Here is a 9630-nt window from a genome sequence, read left to right on the forward strand (position 1 = left end):
CTAAAAAGTTTAAAAGTTAAAAAAAAATTTTTAATAGAAAAAAAGGGGGACTGGGCGTGGTGTAATCCCAGCACTTTGGGAGGCCGAGGCAGGCGGATCACCGGAGGTCAGAAATTCGAGATCAGCCTGGCCGACATGGTGAAGCCCCGTCTCTACTAAAAACACAAAAATTAGCTGGGCGTGGTGGTGCGCACCTGTAATCCCAGCTACTTGGGGGGCTGAGGGAGGAGAATGGCTTGAACCCAGGAGGCGGATGTTGCAGTGAGCCGAGACACACCATTGCACTCCAGCTTGGGTGACAAGAGGGAGACTCTGCCTCAAAAAAAAAAAAAAGAACAAAAGCTCATAGACTAAGGGTACAAAGAAAATACTTTGTGAAGTTCTATGTGTTGGTGTTTTATGCTAAGTATTATTATAGAAAAGTCCAAAGGTTTTTAAAAATTGAAAAGTTTACAAAGTAAAAAAAAAGTACAGTAAGCTAAGGTTACATTATTCTTGAGGAAAGAAAAAATCTTTCATAAATGTGGTGTAGCCTAAATGTACAGTGTTTACAAAGTCTACAGCAGTGGTCGGTAATGTCCCAGGCCTTCCCATTCACTCACCAACCACTCACTGACTCACCCAGAGCAACCTCCAGTCCTGCAAGCTCCATTCATGGTAAGCGCCTTACACAGGTGTACCATATTTTTATTTTTCCTACCATATTTTGAACGATATTTTTCTATGTTTAGATACACCATTGTGTTGCGATTGCCTACAGTATTCAGTACAGAAACATGCTGCACAGGCTTGTGGCCTAGGAGCAACAGGATAACCCGTATAGCCCAGGTGTGCAGTAGGCTATGCCATGCAGGTCTGTGTAAGTGCACCCTACGATGTTCACACAATGAAACTGCCTGACAATGCATTTCTCAGGACGTATCCCTGTTGTTAAGCTGAATCTGTTTTTCCCAGTGCCCCTTGGGGCTGGAGTCAAGCATGTGACCAGGCTCAACCAATCAGATGTTTCCTCTCTGTATTAGTCCATGTTCACACTGCAATGAAGATTCTACCTGAGACTGGGTAATTTAGAAAGGAAAGAGGTTTAATTGACTCACGGTTCCACGTGGCTGGGGAGGCCTCTGGAAACTTACCATCACGGCCGAAGGTGAAGGGGAAGCAGGGCACGTGTTAGTCTCACATGTGGCAGGAGAGAGAGAGAGCACTGCGGGGAAGTGCCAGACACTTATCAAACAACCAGAACTCATGAGTGACGACTCATGGGAGAAACTGCCCCCGATCCAATCACCTCCCACCAGGCTCCTCCCTTGACGTGGGGATTACAATGTGAGATGAGATTTGGGTGGGGACAAAGAGCCATACCATATCACACCCAGACCATGCCATAGGGACAAGTGACTCAGGAAGGGGGACAGTGAAAAATGCATCCTGGTAGAGGGGACAACAGCAACACAGAGTCTTGTGGGCATCAGGAAGGTAGTGGCATCCCCTCCACATTCTGGAGCCCACGGTTCCCTTTGTGGTCTCCCAATTGCTGAAGTGGTTTCTCCAGCCCACCCAGTGACTCTGAGCCACCCAGTGTCCCGTCAATCAAATCCTTTCTTCCTAAATTCACCAGAATTGTTCCCAGTGTTTGTGTCACAGTTTTATTGAACACGGGAGCCTTGTAGGGTGTAATCCGAAAACAATTCTTTCTCCCACTACCTTTTCAAGCCTGGTCGGTGGGTTGGGTTCTCCTCTGACCTTGGATGAAATTGAAGGTAGGTTTCTTGGTTTTTCTGGTCCATCCAAGATAATAAAAATCCCTTGGGTAACTTTTAGTCACACAAATCCAATTTCAGTAATTACAACATCTAACTATCAAAACAGTTGAGACTCCAGATGGCATTTGAAGTTAAAACCGCTCCCTTGCCCCATCCCAGACCTGCCCACATGGGAAGCCTACAAGGCGCGTGGGGAGCTTGGCGGGTTTCTCCTCCATGCCCCTGCCTCATGCTTCTACTTTTCCTCCCCTTCACTAGGCTCCTCGGCGCCTCCAAGTTTGGGACAGTAGCGTGAGGGCTTGGCGTCGGGCGTCGGAGCAGGAGAGGTCACTAGTTGTCTTAGTCGGTGTGTGTTGCTGTAAAGGAACACCTGAGGCTGGGGAATTTATAAAGAAAACGGGCTTATTTGGTTCACGATTCTGCTGGCTGGAAGACTGGGCATCTAGTGAAAGCCTCGGGCTGCTTCCACTCGTGGCAGAAGGCGAACAGAGCTGGCGTGAGATCACACACAGAGATCATGTGGAGAGAGAGGAAGCAAGAGAGACACGGGAGGCAAAGGTTCTTTTTAACAACCAGCTCTCGTGGGAACTAATGGAGTGAAACTCACTCGCCTCTGTAGGACGGCAATAATCTGTTCATGAGGGATCCAACCTATGACCAGAACACCTCCCATTAGGCCCCACCTCCAACATTGATCCAAACTGTAGCACTAGCATCACCAGTTCACCCTCCCTCAGGTGGATGCTCCATGAGAGTCCCTGGTCCCCGTCCTCACCACTAGCTGCACCTCAATGCAGGCAAACTCTCCCTCAGCTTCATTTTCTTGGACTGGATCTAAGTAACTCAGACCAGCTTCTGAAACATTCACACACCCTTTGATGCTACAGAATCCAGCAGAATGGGTTATTTGCTGGCACGCACCTCTTCTTGTCCTGTGCTCCAAGCAACAAGCAGGCAGCTCCAGCCACAGCCTCTCACTACTTGCTTCCCCAGGGGCTTGGCCCCCACCCAGTCCACAGGGCTCCCTTCCAAATTACTCCCAGGCCCCATGTCCAGGTCTCCCAGCAGTCTCAGTGAAGCCCCTCTCACTAAGCATAAGGCAGAGGGGTGGTGCGCCGGACTCTGTGATCATTCTCTCCTTAGAAATGTTCTCTCTGGCTGGGCACTGTGGCTCCCCCCTGTAATCCCAGCAGTTTGGGAGGCCGAGGCAGGAGGATCACTTGAGGCCAGGAGTTCAAGAACAGCCTGGGAAACACAGGCTGTTTAAATTTTTTGTCTGTACAAAAAAATTTAAAAATCAGCTGGGCATGGTGATATGTACCTGTAGTCCCGGCTACTTGGGAAGACTGCTTGAGCCTGGGAGGTCGAGGCTGTAGTGAGCCATGATCTCACCACTGCACTCCAGCCTGGGTGACAGAGTGAAACTGTCTCTAAAAAAGAAAAAAAAAAAGAAATGTTCTCTCTATTTGGCCTTCAGTTAGCAGCCAGGAGTGGAGGATGGGCAAGAGTTGCACAGTTGGTTTGAGGTCGCCTCCTTTGCACGTCCTTAATTTTGGAATGTCTGACTCATGGGCACAATCTCCCTCTTTTCTCAGATCCCTGAGGGGCTGACAAGTCTCTTCCTTGGAGCTAACCCCCAGTGATGGGGGTGTAGAGGACCCAAGGACCCCCCTCCCCATTCCTGCTACCTCACCAGCATCTGATTTCTTTTTCCCTGGACTTGTGAAGTCTTTATCTAGACTTGGAGGAGGAGATGTGGGGAAAGGGAAAAGGAAAGGAAAGCCTCATTAGGTGGACAGATGGTTTAGTTCTTACAGTTCCCCCAGCGGGCATCTGGGGCAGCTGGTTCTAAGTGGAGGAGGGGCTGCCACGGGGAGTCTGAACCTGAGGCCACCTGCACCCCCCTAACCCTCAGCTGAGCTGGGAGTTCAGGGAACAGGACATGAAAGGAAGTTGAGCAGCCGCAACCTGGGGTGAAGGCTCAGAGCTTTGGATGATACCCTACGCATCAGTGGTGGTAGAGCAGCCCTGGGGCTTGGTGGAAAGACAGTGGGCTCCGGACTACCAGACCTGGGTTTGTATCTCATTTCTGCCATTGACTGGCTGGATGATTGTTTTGGTTATCTATTTCTGCATAACAAATACCCCAAACCTTGTTGCTCAAAAGAGTAATTGGCCAGGTGTGGTGGCTCACGTGTGTAATCCCAGCACTTTGGGAGGCCGAGGTGGGTGAATCACAGGGTCAGGAGTTCAAGACCAGTCTGGCCAATGTGGTGAAACCCCGTCTCTACTAAAAATACAAAAAATTAGCTGAGCATGGTGGTGGGCACCTGTAATCCCAGCTCTTCGGGAGGCTGAGGAAGGAGACTCGCTTGAACCCGGGAGGCGGAGGTTGCAGTGAGCCCAGATCGTGCCACTGCACTCCAGCCTGGGCAACAGTGTGAGACTCCATCTCAAAAAAAAAGAAAAAAAAAAGAGTAATTATGTGCTCAAGATTTTACAGTTTGGAAGGGCTGAGCAGGGATGATTTCTTTGTGCCCTGTGTGTCATTATCTGAGCTGTCTTTAGGGAGGCAAGAAGATCTACTTCAACCATAGCGTCCTATCAGTTCCGAGCTCAGCTGGGACTGTCAGCTGAGAGCCTCAACTCTCCTTCAGATAGTCCTCTCCTCTTTCCTGCTTGGGCTTCCCCACAACATGGAGACTGGGTCCCAAAAGGGAGGAGGCAGACGCTGTCAAGCCTACTTAGTGCCTGGGCTCTGAGGTCCCAGGACATCATTTCCCCTGCATTCTTTGGCCAGAGAAGTTGTGGGCCCATCCTAGATTCAAGATGAGGGGACATAAGCACCACCTCTCGAGGGGAGAAGTGCCGTGCGTGTATAGCGAGGGCAAGATTGTCTGCAGCCATCTTTGAATACCAGCTACCACAGCAAGCATGAGCAAGTTATTCAATCTCTCCAAGTCTCAGTTTCCTACTCTATAAACTGGAAATAATAATATCTATCTCATGTGGTTGTTGATGGCATTAAAGAAGTTCTCAGCGGAGCTCACAACAGTCGGAAGCATGTGTCTGTACAGCCCACGGCTCAAAAGAATTCACTCTGACTTAGACAATCCTGAGCACACACAGCATCCAGACGATGGTGGAAAACTTCTCCCACCACAAGTCCTTTCAGCACCTGCCGCTGCCACCTCTTCTATCTCTGCTCCCTCCCTGCCTCTAGTATCCTCACCCCCCAAATCCCCTCAGCCTTTTCTCCTCTTCTTCCTGTGAGTCACCCTGGAGATGCAGCAAGTACAGAGGAATCTGGTCTTGGCTCTGGGCAGGGTGTTTAGGCGGTGGGTCTCCCAAGTTGGGACCCATTGCCCCCTCCTAGAGAACAATGCTCGCATTACCCTCTGCTCCTGACCCGAAGCCCCCCACACCAGCTCCCACTAACTGGAAGCCAGTGCTGTAAACCTACAGCTCCGACGTTCTCCATGAGGGTCTCTGGTCCCTGTCCTCACTGCTAGCTGCACCTCAATGCAGGTGAACTCCCCCAGCTTCATTTTCTTGGATGCTTCAGGAGGACTCCCCTTTGTGGTAGAGGTAGGGAAAAGGAGAAGGCTTCGAAGAGGAGGCCACTCCCAGCTCCAGCCCCAGCCCCAGCCTCAGCCTGGGCAGCCACATCCGCTGCAGTTTCAGCGCACAGCAGCCACTGCGAGCCTGGGCACCCATCTGCAGGCTCCCAGCCCAGGCCCTGACCATGCAGTTTCGGTGGGAAGTCGGGGACAGGGCTTACCCATCCTGGGGTAGTCCCCAGGCCTCTCTGGATTCAGACAATTAGAAGCAGTAGCTGCAGCAATCAGATGGAGCACTGTGTAATTTGGGAAATGGGGCAGCTCTAGCTGGTCTGGGAAGCAAAAGCCCTTTCTTTCTATTTTAAAATATAAAACTTGATTTTTCTAGGCGTTCAGAAATGCCTGGTTCATGGGGGCTGGGGCAGGCCTAGGCTACCTAGAGAGCTGTGGCGATGGGGGGCCTTACAGCAGGAGGGTGGGAGGGGATGAAATGCGTCCTGTCTCAGGAGTGCCCCTTTCTCCAGGCGTCATGGAGGGCATCCTAGCTCCTGACCACCCAGGGGGCAGCCACCTCCCAGGCCTGCAATCCCGTGTTGAGACCCAGGCCCACCCAGGTTGTTTCTCCCTTAGGTGACCCCTCCCAAGCAGAGCTGACCCTGAGCTCCTGATTCCGGTCCACTGTTACCGGGGAGACTGCTGTCCCCAGGCCTCCCCAGGCCAGGCTGTGCTGAGCAGAGGCTGTACCTCCAAACCTAGGAAAGCTTCCAGTTGGATCGCTTCTGACTTTGTCTTCTTGTTGTTGCTGCTGGTAATAAAACTCACATTTACCAGAATTGGGGCAAACAGAATGGAAAGAACAGCATTTCGGTGACTGGTGCCAAGTCTCAGGGTTTGAGTAGCCCCACTTGGGCAGCCAAGAGCCTGGGAAATTAGATGCCCTGGCTCAGGAGGGCTGCGTTCACCAGTTTCACACACGGTCCCCCCTCCTTGGGGTCTTGGGTGCACGGCAGGTGCAAACACCCCACACCACGTGCCCCGAGGCTGGGAGCCGTGAAGACACCCCCCACCACTTCCACTTCCGTCGTTTCTGCACAGAGAAGGTGGTGTCACAGTTTTCCAAACTGTTAAGAGAATTTCTTTTGTGCATGACATTGTTCAGCTCACCCAGGCTGCAGCCTGGGACGGAACCAAAACAGAAGTGAGTAAGGAGAAGTGAGTCAGTCATGCATTCAACACATATTCTTGAGCCCTGTTATGTTCCAGGCCCTGTTGGGGACTGGGGACAGAGAGGAGCAGCATGCTGCCCCTGTCCTCTAGGAGCTCACAGACCTGGTATCCCCAAGATGGGCCAGACTCTTCTGCCTCTTTGTCTGGGTAGACCTGATGTCTAGACCAAGACATGAAACGGGCTTTTGGAGCATTGCTGCAGAGCCTGCGGGGTGGTGGGCCCTGGGCAGTGTGGTGGGCCCTGGGCTGTGTGCTGGGCATGGAAAGGTGAACAAGAAACGAACCCTACTCTCGCAAGGCTGATGGTCTAGTCGGGTAGAAGAAGAAACTGGAAGTTATTGGACAGTGTGCTAAGTGTTGGGATGGGGGAGTTCCAGGGCACTGTGGGGACAGGTATACCCAGACCAACCAGGCAAACAAGGGGACCTATGTGTTTAATTCATATTAAATGTCATACTAGGCCAGGCGTGGTGGCTCACACCTGTAATGCCAGAACTTTGGGAGTCCATGATGGGTGGATCACAAGATCAGGAGTTCAAGACCAGCCTGGCCAAGATGGTGAAACCCCGTCTCTACTAAAAATACAAAAAATTAGCTGGGTGTGGGGCTAGGCGCCTGTAATCCCAGCTACTAGGGAGGCTGAGGCAGTGAATTGCTTGAACCTGGGAGGCGGAGGTTGCAGTGAGCCGAGATAGAGCCACTGCACTCCAGCCTGGGTGACAGAGGGAGACTCCATCTCAAAATAAAGAAATAAACAGGTAAATAAATCAATAAATGTCATACTGTGCCACCAAGGCCAATGTCTTCACAGGTTTTTTGACCTTGGCAATGTTCCCATCAGACTGCAGAAGACTTGACTATTCCTGTTCAGGTAGATGATGACCGGCCCCATAAACAGCCACTGAGGGTCACCCTCTCCCTCCCCAGCCCTGAAGGCCAAGAAATGGGACTGAGCTCCTTGGATTTATGACTTTCTGGCTCCTGCAGAGAGAGGAGGGCTGGGGCTTGACAAGGACACGGTAAGCTGGACAGACTCCTGCACGGTGTAGGCTTGAGGCCACATTCCTCGTCCCTCTCTGGCTGGGGGCTGGGGCTGGGTGGACATGGTTCCTCCATGATGTTCTGCCACCCAGCATCTTGCCACCCTCTCCAGGTCCTTTGGCAAAATTTCAAACCACGCTGATTGACCTTGGAGCTCCACCCACATCCACACCCTTGGCTGTGTCAGAAACTCTCCACTACAGGCAAGAAAATAAGGGAACTGGGGTTTATGACTTCTGTTCAGCTTCATTAAATATTTGCTGAGCAACTTTTAGAGGAGCTTTCTGGATTCCACAGAGGGGACTAACTAATTCCACCTTTTCCTTTTAGCAGGGGCTAAGGACTGTCCTTGGATCTCAGTAGGACAGCTGACCTTCCCTCCACCCAATGACTGCTCCAGTCTGATCGTTCCTGGCCACCTGATAATCTCTTTGTGCAAACACCAGGAAGCCCTAGTTAGAGGTGTGGACACCAGGTGTTCTTGAGGAGGGCAGTGGTGACTCAGTTTTATCTGACCCCATGCTCTCAAGTTCCTTTTCTGTGAGACACTTCTTATGTGCTACTTTAGACCCTCTCACTTATCTGTGGGCCATTGACCACTGGCCCCAGCCACAGCTGAGACCACCAACTCTGCATGGACTCAGACAGGCTTCACCCAGGCACACCCAGCAGCCCCTGCCTCAGGTCCCAGCTATGCACCCCTTAGGCTTGCCTGGATACTAGGATGGGAGACACTGCATCCATCCATCCACGACCAGCAAGTAGAGGCAATTAATACCCTTCGGGCGACCCAATGCAAGCTGGGAGCCTGTGCACAAATTATTCTCCCTTTCTCCAAAAGGATCGTGCCGAGAAACATTTGTGCAGCTTCCCGGAGGATGGTCCTTGGGGTCGAGCAAGCAGTTATGTTTGTTACCAAGCCGCGGCCAGCTCCATAACACACCCTGGAGTTGGCACCACTTCCTTCCCAGCTACACTCCCCTTTCTCTCACACCTGCTCCCTGGGGTCACCTCCCTACCAAAGGAGGGGCACAGGAGCCTTTGTTTCCCGCTCTGCTTTCCAAGAAACCCAAACCAAGCCACTCTGAGTTCCTTCCAGAGCTCCACTTCCACTTCACAGGATCCTCTTAGTACCACAGTCAGCACCCAACATGCCTCTGAGATGGGCGTGTGATCCCGACTGGCCAGTCTGCGCCTTATTCCTCTGGCCACAGAACTTGGCTCAGGAGCTGACATGTGACCAATCCGAATTTTCCCTGGGGACTGATACGTGGACACCAGGGACCTCATGCACCAGTAAGGTCGCTGCCTTCCTTCTCTGCCAGAGATGATTCTGTCTCATCCAATCAAGACTTGAGTGGACTCCAGCTTCCCAGAAAGCCTTTCTCCATCATCCCAGCCCCATGAGATCTTACCCGCTTCACTGGTAACACCCAGAATCCTCAGCACAACTGCTACCACCAGGTACTGCCTTGCTCCTTTACGCTGTTATGTTGTTTGAATCTGTTATGCAGCTGATTGTGTGTATTCCTATTTCTACTAGGCACACATGGTTCTACCTGGCTAACTACAGTGGATTCATTGCCCAAATGAGGCAGGCAGCTGCTTCAACATATAGAGAGGCCAGGTATCCAATATAAGGAACCACATTATCCCAGTTTGCCTGGAACTTTCCAAGCTTTAACACTGAGTAGCCTTGGTCTCCCTCAGTCCTGGACAGACTGAGACATTTGGTCACCTTGTTCAATGAGCAGGAGCAGGAGGAGAGTGTTGTCTAGGAGAAGCCCCCTTTTATTTATTTCCCTTCTGAGACAGGGTGTCGCTCTGTCACCCAGGTTGGGGTCCAGTGGCAGGATCACAGCTCATTGCAGCCTCAACCTCCCGAGCTCAGGCAATCCTTCCACCTCAGCCCCCCAAGTAGCTGGGATGACAAGCACACCACCACACCCAGTTATTATTATTATTATTATTTTTAATAGAGACAAGGTCTCACTACATTGCCCAGGCTGGTCTCAAACTCCTGAGCTCACACGATCCTA

The sequence above is a fragment of the Gorilla gorilla genome, chromosome 11 (genome assembly GCF_029281585.2).
Source record: "Gorilla gorilla gorilla isolate KB3781 chromosome 11, NHGRI_mGorGor1-v2.1_pri, whole genome shotgun sequence".
NCBI lineage: Eukaryota > Metazoa > Chordata > Mammalia > Primates > Hominidae > Gorilla > Gorilla gorilla.